This window comes from Marmota monax, unplaced genomic scaffold (assembly GCF_021218885.2).
Source record: "Marmota monax isolate L192 unplaced genomic scaffold, Marmota_monax_Labrador192_F-V1.1 WCK01_AAM20220418_F8-fsc00042, whole genome shotgun sequence".
Lineage (NCBI taxonomy): Eukaryota > Metazoa > Chordata > Mammalia > Rodentia > Sciuridae > Marmota > Marmota monax.
The window spans coordinates 3,805,013-3,820,556 of NW_026693008.1; the positions used below are offsets into that span (position 1 = coordinate 3,805,013).

A 15,544-nucleotide genomic window follows, 5' to 3' on the forward strand; every position below is an offset into this window, starting at 1 on the left:
TAGTTTTTTTCCTCCTATGATCAGTTAGAATATCAAGTGTTTATGGCAAAGTGTGTCAATTCTTTATAAAAAGCATCAATGCCTTAGCTTTGATTGACCGATGAAGTCCAGGGACTCAGTTGCATTACTAGGTTGTTTATTTCCTCTCTGTACCTGTGAGGGTGTACACTCTTCCACACACACACACACACACACACACACTCACACACACACACACTTTTCCATATACATGTCCAAAAACATAGGCAGTATTTTTGTCTTCTGGGAAAGAGTCCTCAAAAATAGACATAGGAGAGTTAGCATTTAATCATATCATTGATGAGATTTAAAATATCATGGCAATATGGCTTTCATATTAAACCATGCATATCAGAGCTCTAATTGCCTTCTCGTTATTAAATATTGAGGAAATGATTGTTGTGAACTGTCTCATCTCTGAATTTAATGGCATTTAATAATATTGCATTGGATTTCTGTATTTTTCCTACAAAGAACTGGATACTTCATAAACAATTTCATTTTACGCTCAAACATCCATATGAAATAGAGAGAAGGGGTGATTATTATCCCCTGGAAGTGGATGGAAGATTTTAGGCTACAAGAGGTTAAGTAAGAACTCTGAAGTTCTTAGTGTAAGCTAATGGCAATAATAATGAGGATAATTGGTTGTTTTTTTTTTTTTGTTTGTTTGTTTTTAGCCTATGAAGCAGTCCATGTGCATTATCTAATTTAATCTTTATTAGAAGCCTATTCTGGATTTACTGAATATGTTCCTACTCAATTTAATTCAACTCTGTATTTCCCTTGCTGAGTTTATCCTCCTCTGTCCATCCCTCTAAAAACACACTTCAGCTCCTCCTCCCACTCCTAAATCCAAAGGATGGGGTCATCATGCACCTAGTCACTCCAGCTAGACATCTCAGCCATGGGACTTGATTAAAAGTTTTTTTAATTTTTTTTTTTTTGGTACCAGGGATTGAACCCAGGGGTGCTTAACCACAGAGCCCCATCCCCAGCCCTTTATTGTGTTTTATTTAAAGACAGGGCCTCACTGAGATGCTTAGGGCCTAGCTAAGTTGCTGAGGCTGGTTTTGAACTTGCAATTCTCCTGCTTCCGCCTCCTGAGCTGCTGGGATGACAGGTGGGCACCACTGAGCCCGGCTGAACATGTCTACCTCTTATCCCACCTATAATCCATTAATTAGCAAGTCATCCCATGTTTATCTCCTAAGTGCTCCATGCATCTGTCTCAGTGCATGCTTTGCCCTTAGTTCTTGACCTGCCTCTTTCTCTATATCAACTTCAAAGACCTCTCTTAATCTCCCGCACCTTAGTCTTGACACCCTTTCTTCACCCAATGCCAGATTTATCCTTCCATGTAAACCCTACAGGGAAGTCTTAGCTCCTAAAAAAAGCAGTATGGAGATTCCTCAGAAAATTGGGAATGGAACCACACCATTGGACCCAGCTATCCCACTCCTTGGTTTATACCCAAAGGACTTAAAATCCGCATACCGTAGAGACACAGCCACATCAATGTTTATAGCAGCGCAATTCACGGTAGCTAGATCTTGGAACCCACCTAGGTTTCCCTCAATAGATGAATGGATACAGAACATGTGGTATATGTACTCAATAGAATATTACTCAGCTTTAAAGAAGAGTAAAATTATGGCATTTGCCAGTAAATGGATGGAGTTGGAGAAAATTATGCTGAGCAAAATAAGCCAATCCCCAAAAACTAAAGGCTGCATGTTTTCTCTAATAAGCAGATGCTAATTCACAATAAGGTGGGAGGCGTTAGGGAAGAATAGCATTACCTTAGATTAGGTAGAGGGAAGTGAAGGGAGGGAAGAGGAGGGGATGTTGGGATAGGAAAGATAGTAGAACAAAACAGACATTATGTGTGTGTGTGTGTGTGTGTGTGTGACTGCATGACCAATGTTATTCTGCAACATGTACACTCAGGAAAATGAGAAATTATATGCCATCTACATATAACAAAGTGCATAAATGCATTCTGCTGTCAAGTATAACTAATTAAAACAAATTAAATTTTTTTTTTTAAAAAAAAGCATTCAGGCTGGGCATGTGGTACACACCTGTAATCCCAGCAGCTCTGAGGCTGAGGCAGGAGGTTCGAAGTTCAAAGCCAGCCTCAGCAACAGTGAGGCCCTAAACAACTCAGTGAGACCCTATCTATAAATGAAATACAAAATAAGGCTGGGGAGGTGGCTCAGTGGTCAAGTGCCCCTGAGTTCAATACCTGGTACCAAAAATCAAAAACAAACATAAAAAAAAAAAACATTCAGGCTGTTAGTGGTCTGGCTCCATCTGACTGTTGTTCTGTGGACTTCTAGAACATGAACCCCAACAGCTCTTCCCACTTGGAGCCCTGCTTCTGGTCTCTGAGCCTTTGCATATATTTTCTGCTTGAAAGACTCAGACCATTCCCTCCCCCTGCAATGCTATCTCTTTAAACAAAGCTTTCCTGGACAAATATTGAAGGTCATGTCTTCCCACAGCTGAATTAGCATCTGTCATCTGTGTCCCCCTAATCCTCTGAATATATTTTTTGTTAGACTCCACAGTTAATTATGATTATCTGTTTATGTTTATTTTGCCACTTCTCTGCCCACCCCAGATGATGGGTTTCTTCAGGGAAGGAGTAGTCTCTTATTCACATGTATAATTAGAGGGTCTGGAGCAGCAAAGGAGGTGTTCAAAGATACTGGAGCAGGGAGGCATCCTATTTCATAGATTGAATATCTAATGCACAGTGACTTACTTTCTTTAAATTTTAGGACAAGGTTAGTTCAGGCCCCAGAAATCTAGGGACCATGCTGTTCCTTCCAGATCCCAGATGATGATTATCAGTGAACACTATGTCCCAGGTGCTTTTCTAGCTGCTTTATGAACATTAATTCATTTAATTATAACTGTGGTCGGAGATAAGCTTTATTATTCTTCCCCAAAAAGGTTACGCAACTTTCCTAATCATCACACAGAAAGAAGCACGGCAGGGCTCTGAACCTGGAGTCTGCCCTTAACCCTTCTGACCACCCAAACAGTGTAGACCTTCTGCTCATCAGTGCATGGACCACAGAGTTTGCACACAGTTTTAGGGGCTTCTTGGATTCCTTCATGTCCACAGAGGGATCCCTTATCCAAGAACCCCAGGTAAAGGACCCCAGAACTGGATGTGCCTTCCTCTCCAGACCCTCAAGGCTTTGACCTTCAAAGAGTCACTTGGTTTATACTCAGTCCCTCCGGCCTTAGATTTTTTCATTTATCTTCTACAACCCAGGATTGTCTCTCTGTTATTTTAAATTGCATTGCCCGCCTCTGTCAGAGGAAACCCACCACACACTCCTGAGACATCAGCGGGCCTTGTCATTCCAGAGACATTCCTCAGTGAACCCAGAGGCACCCTGGGGGTGGACCCAGCCTCTGGGTTGGTCTCCCCCACGAATGCGCAGCCTTCTTCCTCCACATGCGCAGATGCAGAGCTCTCTAAACAGGTCCTGGAAACCGGCTTATGGGGCCTGTGGAGTCTGCATCTGCACCAGGGTGGCGTGTCTCCTAAAACCTTGTGGAGCCAATCTCATGTCCACTTAAGCACGTGGGTTCTGGAGACTTGATAATTTAGTAAGTTCCTAGAGAATACAAGAAATCCCTGGTCCATCCTTGAAACCCAGGGGTGGCTGAACACTGAGCCCCATCCCCAGCCCTTTTTGTATTTTATTTAGATTCAGGGTCTCACTGAGTTGCTTAGGGCCTCGCTAAGTGGCTGAGCCTGGCTTGGAACTCACGATCCTTCTGCCTCAGCCTCCTGAGCCACTGGGATTACTGGCATGTGCCACTGCACCTGGATTATACCAGTGATTTTTAGCCTAAATTGCACATTGGATCCACCCAGGAACAGCTAAAAGATTCCAGAAGCCCAGGCATCAGTAGGATGCAAGGTCTCCCCAGGTTGTGAATCAATGAGGGCAGGAGAAGAATGAGGCAGGAAAAAAGTGTTTGCTTTTGAGGGAGTCACCTAATGAGTCACTCCCCCAGTAACACACAATGGCATTCCAAAATAATGGGATTTAAGTGGTGCCAGGTTTTGCTTTTTCTTGGATTTTTTAATCTGTCGAGCATGGTCGGGTCTTTGGGCTGGGCAGCTGTGTGTTCCCTGAAATGTTGTAGGTGGATCTCTTTAAGCATCAGGGCAAACATGAAGTCTGGTGTTTCCTGTTGTCCACAAGGCACACAAGATGCACCATGTCCCCCTTGGTGGGGCCTCACAGCTGCTCCCTCTCATAATAGACAACCAATGCTGGCCTGGGTAATTCATGGACAGGAGGTATACACACGTGCAACAAAGAAACTGATGCTTAATTTACATGGCCCCGTGTTTTCTCCTGAAGAGCCAAGAACACCGAGTCACAGACTCAGTAATGAAGAACAATAAGAAAAATGGGTCAGGGTGTCATTTTACAGTCATGACTGCAAAAGAATTGAATTGGCGGGGGGAGGGTACTGGGGATTGAACCCCAGGGATGCTTAACCACTGAGCCTCATCCCCAGCCCTTTTTATTTTCTATTTTGACACAGGATTATACCAGTGATTTTTAGCCTAAATTGCACCTGGATTTAGGGTCTTGCTGAGTTGCTTATGGCCTCACTCGATTGCCAAGGCTGGCCTTGAACTTGTGGTCCTCCCACCTCAGCCTCTGGGAGCTGCTGGAATTAGGCATGCATCACCAGGCTCAGAGAGAGAGAATTAAATTTGAAGATAATAGGAACACCTGGATAAAAACAGGGTTGTTTTGAAAAATCAACTGAAATATGACATTTTATATGAAATTTTACGGATTTGACATACTCATCATCTCCCTACCATTTCTTGATTATCTTCATTTACCTTAAGTAAAAAGCCTGCAATGTTAGTTCTTTCTGTTTTCAAAATAGTACTTAATAGTGAAAGTAACTTTACTATCTGATCTTCACTTATTTGCACAAAACTAAAAAAAAAAATTCCCTTGATTTACATTATTCCAATTCAAAAGGCGCCACTGAAACATTGTTTCTTCAACAAATCAATGGATATTTTGCAAAGACTTAGAGAACTTTCAAATTAAATTATGTAACAATCTCTGTTTCCTCATACTTAATATTTGGAGAAGCATGGTTCATTGTTCATCATATTATCTGCTCTTCCAAGCAAATGGCAAAGGGAAGTAAAATTCTATATTTGAACTCTGGTGACAGACAGGATTATGATCCTACTCACTGTTTCATATTTGTCTAAGAGAATTACAACTGAGAGAACATTGCAATCTCTTGGCTGAGTTGCCTCAAATGCTAAGGGAGCCCCTTCTCTGCACCATCAAATCATTTTCTATTACTTGACTGGGCTTAAAATGAAATACAGCTGAGTGGCGCATGCCTATAATCCCAGGGGCCCTGGAGGCTGAGGCAGGAGGATGGCGAGTTCAAACCCAACCTCAGCAACTTAGGGAGGCCCTAAGCAACTTAGGGAGGCCCTAAACAACTTAGCGAGACCCTGCCTCTAAAGAAAATATGAAAAAGAGCTAGGAATGTGTCCCAGTGATTAAGGGACCCTAGGTTCATTCCTGGGGGAAAAATCAATTATGAATATGATGCTTCCAGGGAAATCAGGTGGGAGGTGCAAAGAAAATTGGATAATAACACTGATTTCTAATGAATACCTGGTGAACTCAGACAGGGGTCAGTCCCATGTGACCAGATGTGCAGGAGGTTATTGGATTTAAGCCTCATAGTAATTCTGAAAAATAATATCATACCACAATGTTCCAGGTGAGGAAGGTGGGACATGGAGAGAATAGGTGGCTTGTCTTCGGTTGTCAGGGTAGATCCCAGGCTCTACCAGATGTCTGACCCCAAAGTTGGAAAACTTGACTCCTCTGCCCTAGCTTCAGTTTGCCATTGAAGAAGGACCAGCATCCAGTTGATTCAAGGAACTCAGGAGACCACAAATTGAGTCCTCGTTCTCTATAACCAGCGTCTGGTAGGCTTCTGCAATAACACCCCCTTGGGAAGCATCTGTTCCGGGGGGCTAGGCCATCCAGCCTTTAAGTCTGAGCTGCCTGTTCCTGTCATCATGGTCCAGTTGACAATGGCAAACCATCCTTCTTGGAATGGTGAGGGGGGCCATGTGAGAGCCACTCCCTTGTTCCCTGTGTGGACATGTCAGCTCTGAGATACCCCAAAGCAGGTGCTTCTGTTATGGAATTGGGGACCTGCTGGGTCCTTGGGGGCCAGTCCTTGTGACTTCACCAGAAAGAATCAAGCAGAACACAGAGAAGCCAGCAAAAGTTCAATAGGGAGAGTGAACGGAGAGGGTCAGGGGCATCGTAGGGGCTGCATGGGGGCCTGCCCAAAGAGAGGATGGCGTGGTGCTCACAGGGCCAGCTTTATGAGTCCTTTGCTCTGGCCTTTATTTCCTTGTCCCCCCTCAACTGGTTTATGACCCTTTGGATAGCCCCCAGCAGCTTCCTCTGTAACGACCTGGATCTTCTGCTTGATGAGGTGGTTGTGACCTGGTGGGTTCCAAGAGATATTGATGGTACTTAATCTGAAAACCATGGTGCCCCCTGAGGGGTCCTAATCAGCTGTAGCTGGGGGTTGGGGTGTACCAAACCCACTTTTCTGATACTTATCTGTTTTAGTTAAGCTCCCAGAATTTTAGTAATAATTTCTATTGTAGTTTGGATGTGAGGTGTCCCCCAAAAGCTCAGGTGTGAGACAGTGCAAGAAGGTCCAGAGGAGACATGACTGGGTGGTGAGAGCCTTAACCCAACCAGTGAATGGACCCCTGATGGGATTAACTGGGTGGTGGCTGGAGGCAGGTGGGTGTGGCTGGAGGAGGGGGCATTGGGGGCGTGGCTTTGGGGTCTCTATTTGTCTCTGGAGAGTGGAGTCTCTCTCTGCTTCCTGATCACCATGTGAGCTGCTTCCCTCCACCACACTCTTCCTCCATGATGTCCTGCCTCCCCTCCAGCCCGAGCAATGGAGCCTGCTGTCTATGGACTGAGACCTCTGTGACCATGAAACCCACCCCCCCCAGATAAACTTTTCCTGCTCTACAGTTGTTCTGATCAGGTCCTTTAGTCCCAGCAGCGAAAAAGCTGGCTAAACCAAATCCCTCAAGGGGTCATGTTCTCTGCAGTCTGGGAAAGTTAGGCATTCCGGATCTCGTGTCCTGCGCTTACCTGTTGAGATAAGTCTCGCCACAGTTTCAGTTCTATGGCTCCTGGATGCTTCTTGGGGCATAGGCCTAATGTCTTTCCTTCATTGTCCTTTGCCTGTACCCACCTGTTCATAGCTAACCCACCTACCTAACACTTCCACCTGAGGCAGGGCTGACCTTGCACCAACACACCTTAGCAGAACACCACTATACATGCAGACCACGCCACACCTTCACGTCGACAAACAGTCCTCAACATCAGAATGGTTGTACACATGGGTTTTTTCTTTTTACTTACACTTGTGATTTCTTCTTCTACAAACTCACGACATAGTACTTGGAAAATACAAATAAGCAAGATAGCAAAAATATGCATTATTACCAATGAAATCAATAAAAGATGAGTTGGGCCAGCCTGGTGGCACATGCCTGTAATCCCTGCCACTCAGGAGGCTGACACAGAAGGATCATCAGTTTGAGGCCAGCCTCAGCAAGACCTGTCTCAAAGTTTGAAGACTAAAAATAAAGGGCTGGGGATGTAGTTCAGTGGTAGAGTGCTTGCCTAACATGCACAAGGCCCTGGGTTCAACCCCCAACATCTTCCCCCCCCCCCAAAAAAAAGAACAAAAATAATAAGTCTCTGCACATATTCTTAGTACCTTCTTTCTGTGCAATGTAGATAGATATACAAGGTCATCATATATACATGATTCAAGATTCGATTTACCCCAATTAGTATGTTTCAGCAACTCAGTTTTCTCAAAAGCAATCTTATACAGTACCCCATCAGGTAAACAGATGAAAATAAAGATGCCATCTTTAATTTGGGGGTGGGGGGTGCCAAGAGAGAAGAGTGTCCCCAGGCTGTGCCCCAGCACCTCTCTGTCTCAGTGAAGCCCTAGAAGCTTGTCAGAGCCCCCTTTGAAAAACCCTCATCTTAATTCCAGTTGAGATTCCATTTTGTATTATACCAATGAAAATTCCAGAATTTTGATAATGAATATCTCCTCCCGGATAAGATAGGGCTAAAAGATACCAGCAGCCACCATGGTTGGAATGATCATTTATTAAGAATTTGAGAATCCTTGGGATGCGGCAGCACATGCCTGTAATCCCAGCGGCTTGGGAGGCTGAGACAGGAGGATTGTGAGTTCAAAGCCAGCCTCAGCAATTTAGGAAGGTCCTAAGCAACTCAGTGAGACCCTGTCTCTAAATAAATACAAAAAGAAAAAAAGAACTGGGGATGTGGCTCAGTGGTTGAGTGCCCCTGGGTTCAAAACCTGACACCAAAAATAATAATAATAGTAATAATCTGAGAATCAGAGAGAATTTGGTGCTGTCTTCACCCATGTATTAAGAATAATCTGGACTCTCCCTAAAACCAGGCATTAAAAGGAATTGGAACCAAAGGGAAGGCACCTTGTGGATTTCTCACTGTTTCCTAATTTTAGACATACAAATATGTTTCTGATGCTCCCTACCTAGAGGAAGCAGTACCTCCAAAAATGGAGCAGGAGAGGTTTGTGGATTGTTGTTGTTGTTCAGTAGTCGTGGAAGGAGGCTCTCTCCATCCAAGCAGAGATGGATCCGCAGCCAGCGCCAAGCAGATGGCCCCTTCTTCTCTGCCTTTTAGTTTTCTGACTGCGCTCCTGGGAGATTTTTTCAGCAGTCGCGATAGCTGGCTCCATCCGTCAAAGCAGGGGATGCTCAGCGGCTGCTGCTTGGCACCTGACATTTGGGATTGTGGCTGTGGATGGAGCGAAGCTTCGTGTTTTCACATCAGGAGCTGATGATTGTGGGGAGACGGAGTCAAAGAGATTCCACTCTCCATTTCTGAGTCCTGCTAGTGACAAGTGAGCTTCAGGAGGAAATTTATGGCTGGAGGTCAAAACTCTGCTCCAGAGGTGAAATCGATCATCCTCTGTGTCCTCTGGGGGAGGGAAACTGGCTTCCTGGCCATAGTTTACGCTGACTGAAGTAGTGGCAGTGTCTTTATCTCACAGATGGTCCCTCAGCTCTGAGCCCAGGGCGTCTGGATTCTGGGTGCACTTTGGCATTATTGTGCTGTGTGCCCTTGAGCAAGCCCGCAACCCGGCTCCGTCATCATGCCACCATCCCCCCAAGGCTTAACACAAAGCCCTTCTTTAAGAACTCTGCATGCATTAGTGGCTCTTGACCTTAGCTGCATGTGGTAGGATCACTGAATTCATTTTTTAAAATTAAATATCAAGACCCTGTAATTCTAAAACAGCCAGAGTTTAGAAACGCTCGCCTCTACAGTCTCATGGAGAATCACTCTCCCCTCCCTGTGCATGTTCTGTATTTCTTTTATAATGGTCATCTGACAGGTGTGTCTCTCTGTTACTTCTGTGCACACTTACCTATGGACCGTGAACTGTCATTTTCTTTTCTTTTTGGTACTGGGGATTGGACTCAGGGACACTTAACCACTGAGCCCCATCCCCAGCCCTTTTTTTATATTTATTTAGAGACAGGGTCTCTCTGAGTCGCTTAGGGCCTTGCTAAGTTGCTGAGGCTGGCTTTGAACTCATGATCCTCCTGTCTCAGCCTCCTGAGCTGCAGGGATTACAGGCATGGGCCACCATGCCCGGCTTAAACTGTAAGTTTCTTGAGGAAAGAGACAGTTGTGTAATTCATCTTTGTGTCCCCACCATCTTTGTCTCCCAAATGGGGAAACTGGGTTGAAAAATCAGCTTTCATTTTTGCCAGTCAGGAGCTCTTCGGCAAGACATTTAGTTCTTCTGCACCTTTATTTTTCTCTTGTCCAAAATGGTTGGGAACAGGAAGATCCACACTGCAGGGTGTTTGGTATTAAGGCTTAATGAAATTGTCCCTGTGAAGTTTGTAGCACCCAGTAGGCAATGTATCCAGATATAGTGAATGTTGGCTGAATATAAAGGCCCTCATGCAATGATCACTCACACAATGAATATTTTTTAGCACTTTATGGCTCTAGGTATTTAGGATATTGTAAAGAATATATGTTCATGGCATTTACATTTTTAAAAATCATATTTTCTACCTCATTTAATATTTATAAACTCCTGTTTACTTAGGCTCAAATCAAATGAGAGCCTCAAGGGTAGAGAGATTAGTGTTTTTCTTTTTTTCTTTTGGTACCAGGGATTGAATTTGGGAACGCTTAACCACTGAGCCACATCCCCAGCCCCATTTTTATTTTATTAGAGACAGGGCCTCGCTGAGTTGCTCAGGACCTCGCTTTTGCCAAGGCTGGCTTTGAACTCAAAATTTTCCTGCCTCAGCCTCCTGAGTGGCTGGGATTACAGGCATGTGTCACTGCACCCAGCTAAAGTGTTTTTCTTAAGGCCTCACTGTAATTTGGTGATGGAGCCAAATTTCAGGATTCATTTTAAAAGACAAAACCACCATCATGCTTCTTTAATCAGTGGTTGGGACAAAGGGGCTGTTGTCACAGTGGGAACATCACGTAGGGGATTAGAGTGTAAGTTCGGGAGCTGGACTGACAAAGTGTGGCAGTGACCAGGCGGCTTAACTGTGAGACTTTGGAAAAATGACTTCACCTCTCTGTGCTTGAGTGGCTTCATCTGGAAAGGGAAGACAACGTTTACTTCAAAGAGTTTTGTGAGAATTAAATACATGTCAAATGCTGCCCAGCATCGGACACAGAGCACAAAATAGATGATAGCTGTTGCTGTACTATTATAATAAGAATATTAATGGTCAGGCCATCAGGGGAATGGGCCCCAATTAAGGTCTGGTTCACATGTAAAGACCATGAAGCCAGCTCCTTTGTCCCAGGGATGGGAAAATCGAAGGTGGAGGTGAACCAGGGTGTTGCAGGATGGATTAGAACTCAGAGGCTGAAGGACTCAGTCAGCAGCCTTGACACTTCTTCAATACTTATTTAATATAGATTTTGGTCAATGTTCATAACCCTAGGCTAGCACACCCAAACGGGTTTTCCTGGTATCAGGTTCCTTTCCCACATGGCGGGATTCTCTCTCCTCTCTTCTCATTTTAATAAATCCTGCTCATTCACTCTTACCTTGCACCCATGGATTTTATTCTTCAAATCTATAAGACAGGAAGCTGGCAAAGTGGGGGATCTAGTCTCACCACAAAACTCTGTTTTTCAATATCACTCTAATATTATAATAATGTGAATGCATATTATATGTAATATATTATTATTATATGGTAAAATAATTAACTAGTCATTAATAATATTATATATATATATATATATATATATATATATATATATATATATATATATATATATATATATAGTTAAAATGAGAAGTCTTTCTTTAAAAACTTCCCAAGAATTTAAGGGGGGCCTCGCACATTGTTCTCCTTAAAAATATTGGGGGTTTGTTATTTTTTTAATTTGTTCTAATTAGTTATACATGACAGTAGAATGCACTTTGACACATCATACATAGATGGAGTATAATTTCCCATTCTTGTGGTTGTACGTGATGTAGAACCCCACTGGTCATATAGTTATATATGTACATTGGTAATAATGTCTGAACCCATTTTTTATTGTCCTTCCTACCCCCATACACCCCCTTCACTCCCCTCTACCTAATCTAAAGTAACTCTATTCTTCCCTAGCCAACCCCTGCCCCTTATTGTGAATTAGCATCTGCTTATCAGAGCAAACATTCCACCTTTAGTTTTTGAGATTGGCTTATTTTGCTTAGCATGGTAGTCTCCAGCTCCATCCATTTACCAGCAAATGCCATCATTTAATTCTTCTTTGAGGCTGAGTAATATTCCATTGTGTATATAGACCACATTTTCTTTATCCATTCATCTGTTGAAAGGCACCCAGGTTGGTTCCATAGTTTAGCTACTGTGAATTGAACTGCTATAAACACTGACGTGGCTGCATCACTGTAGGATGCTGATTTGGAGTTGTTTGGGTATAAACGAAGGAGTGGGATAGCTGGGTCAAATTCTGGTTTCATTCCAAGTTCTCTGAGGAATCTCCATACCACTTTCCATAATGGTTGCACCAATTTGGAGTCCCACCAGCAATGCATGAGTGTGCCTCTTCCCCCACATTTATTGTTGTTTATATCTGTGATAATTGCCATTGTGACTGGGGTGAGTTGAAATCTTAGAGTAGTTTGCTATTAAGCAAATATCCTAGCTTATCATCTTTTCAATGTACCCACGGTCTACAACTCTATGTCTAAAACATGCAATATATTTTTGTGTGTGGTAGTGGGAATTGAACCCAGGATGCTCTACCCACTCAGCTGCATCCCCAGCCCTTCTTTTATTTAGTTGTGAGACAGGATGTCTCTAAGTTGCTCAGGCTGGTTTCCAACTTTCGATCTTCCCGCATTAGCCTCCTGAGTCACTGGGATTACAGGTGTGAGCCACCATGCGCAGCCTGGGAAATGCAGTGGTTTGACATTTGTGCGGAAGAAGGAATAAATCCTCCTGAGCAAACTGGAATTGCTCCCTGGCGCACAGTGGGTCAAGTCCACAATTTTCATGAGAATATGTGACCATGTTACACCACCATTTTATTAAGAGACTGACTGTATAATAGAAATACCCTCTGCCGTCTATACCCTGAGCTTGGAGGAGATGATCAGCGTGAGTGTGTGCATGCTTCTGCTTTTCTGGGGCGAGGGTAATCTAATTGCTCTCTGCGGAACACGTGGGGTCTTATCTTAGGACAGAAATGTCCAGGCCCAGCACACCCCATCTGTCAGTGTGATAGCTTTAAGAAGGTAGAAAAAGGCCATGTGTTCAAAGTTCTCTTGCATCATGTCTGTTCAGCGATCACATCCATTTCCTGTAAGGAGACTTTGTTTATTAACTGAGCAGAGTTGTGAGGTTTCGAATGAATGTAGCCCTTCTCCCTTCACCTTGTGTTTTCCTGTATTTAACTCTTCTAAGATACAAATGGGGAGAAGAAAACAAAGACTAGACATTCCTCTCGCTTATTGTTCCAATTTGGCAGATAAGTGTATCCAAGGGGGGAAAAAGATTGTTAGCAGATGATGGTGATTAAAGGAAGCCGAGGAAGAAGCTTTTAACTCAGACGGGGGTAAATGTCCTCTTGAATGTCAAAGAAGATCCTGATTTGTAAAAATGTCAAAACCCAGAACAACAACTCTGGTGGCTTGCTGGGGGGCGGCGAGCAGGGAGAGAGGATGGTTTTCAAAGATGAGCCTCAGTTGGATCATTCAACAGATCATAGAAATGATTACCCAGAAAATACCAGGCTCCCCTGTGGGGGCTGGGATGGTGGAGGATGCTCGCGATCCCCTGCAGGGGGAAGGCGACAGAGCACAGGGTGGGGTGGGAGCAGAGAGAAGGCACTCAGCCACCTGGCGGTGGTGTCCAGAAGAGAAGGAAGAAATGTCACCACAGCGATGCCCCTTGATTGACACCAGGTTGACTGCTGGGCAGGGAGAGCTCACAAGGGCTCCAGTCTGGTGAAAAGCAGCTGAAAAGCAGCACCTTCTTTAACCTCTCTTGTCTCCATTTTGCATTCTTCTTATCCTGCATCAAAGAGCTGCCTGTCAGGAGCAAGTGAAGTGTTCATTGACATTGAATGCAAACCCTGCAGACCTAACAATAGCTCCATGAAGCCTTGACTTGTGCATTATTCTTGGCCCAGAACCCAGAAGTGACTAGTCAATGCGAAGGCCCGCCAGAATGGGCCAGAATGGGCCAGAATGGGCAGCTGCTGCAATTCAAGTGTCTCAAAATGTGTCCCCTTTTATCCATGTGTCCAGCTTTCACCCTCAACCCCACAGGGGTGAACTAACAATTCTAGCCTCATTTTGAAGGGAGGATAGTACCAGGGATTAAACCCAGGAGCACTTGACCACTGAGCCCCATCCCCAGCCCTTTTTCTGTCTTATTTAAAGACAAGGCCTCACTGAGTTGTTTAGGGCCTCGCAAAGTTGCTGAGGCTGGTTTTGAACTTGTGATCCTCTTGCCCCAGCCTCCCGAGTTGCTGGGATTACAGGCGTGCGTCACCCACCGTACTTGGCTCTTATAAACCTCATTGTTTTTCTGCTGGAAAACCAAGTCCTCAGAAAAGGGGGAAATCTGTTCTTCTTTTAAACGGTTCTCCATCAGACCCCTCAGATCTTAATGTGCTACCCATTTTTATTAATCCTCAGTTTTTTTAGAAAACAATAAGCACCAGACTAAAGTACTTCTACATGGCCATCCAACTAAAAAAAAAATTAACATAAAGTCAGTGTAATACAACCAGGAACGGCAGAGACATATCTCTACTAAGGAAATCACAACCGAATTCTTAAAAACACAGCCTAAAGCAAACACTCCCATTGATTAGTAGGATTGGTTCCATCAGCGGCCAATTTGCAATCTGAACTAGAAAACTGAAATGTAAAATATACCCTAAGCAGAATGAGTCGAAGAGAAAACCTGAAAAACAATCTCCCCGTATATGTCTTTACATGTTACTAAAAACATTCTGAAAGATGTGATTTGGTTTACAAACTGTAAAGACATAATTAGGTACACTATTAAAACGTTACTGATATGCAAACTAAATGCAGGCCTAATCCTTGTGATAGGAAAGGGTCATCTCTCTCTGTTTGCCCTCGGTACAGATTCTAGGAACTCAATGTTTTCAAAAAATAAGCAGAAGGTTATGGCCAAAGCTATTATTTCAATGACCAGTTGGTCCTTTGCCCAATAATTCCCCTCTTGGTGCCCAGTTTTTGTAAAGCATGCTCCCTGATGACTGGCATGAGGGGACTGCTCTACAGAGGCCACACAACCTGACCAGGCTGCTATACATCTCATGGCTTAGCATACTGACCCAGCAGAAGGAACGCCAGCATTGCCACCAAAGCTGTGGTCCTGTAACTTGAAGGAGTGTGACTTGCTGTCCTCACCCAGTCCATATACCAATGGATCTCCAGGGGAAGTCATCTCTCCTAGGACACATTTGAAAATGTTGTTGAAGCCAGGTGCCATGGCACACGCCTATCATCCCAGCAGCTCGGGAGCCTGAGGCAGGAGGATGGAGAGTTCAAAGCCAGCCTCAGCAAAAGCGAGGCCTGAAGCCACTCAGTGAGATCCTGTCTCTAAATAAAATATAAAATAGGGCTGGGGAGGTGGATCAGTGGTTAAGTGCCCTGGGTTCAGTCCCCTGGACCAAAGAGAAGAAAATGTTGTTGAATGGACCGTTGGTGGTGACAGTGACCAGGCAGAGCTCTTGGCCTTGGGTGGTAGCAGCTTTGGGAGGGTGGCAGGTCTTTCAGTGTGCAGGACAGCCCCATCCAAGGAACGCAGTGGTCTAGGCCA

General features: G+C 44.2%; 1 protein-coding gene across 8 annotated transcripts in view; it reads left to right on the plus strand.

Moving 5' to 3' along the window:
- Positions 1–15,544, plus strand: part of Cadps (calcium dependent secretion activator) — a 480,326-nt gene that overhangs the window by 25,660 nt on the left and 439,122 nt on the right. The window lies entirely within an intron of this gene.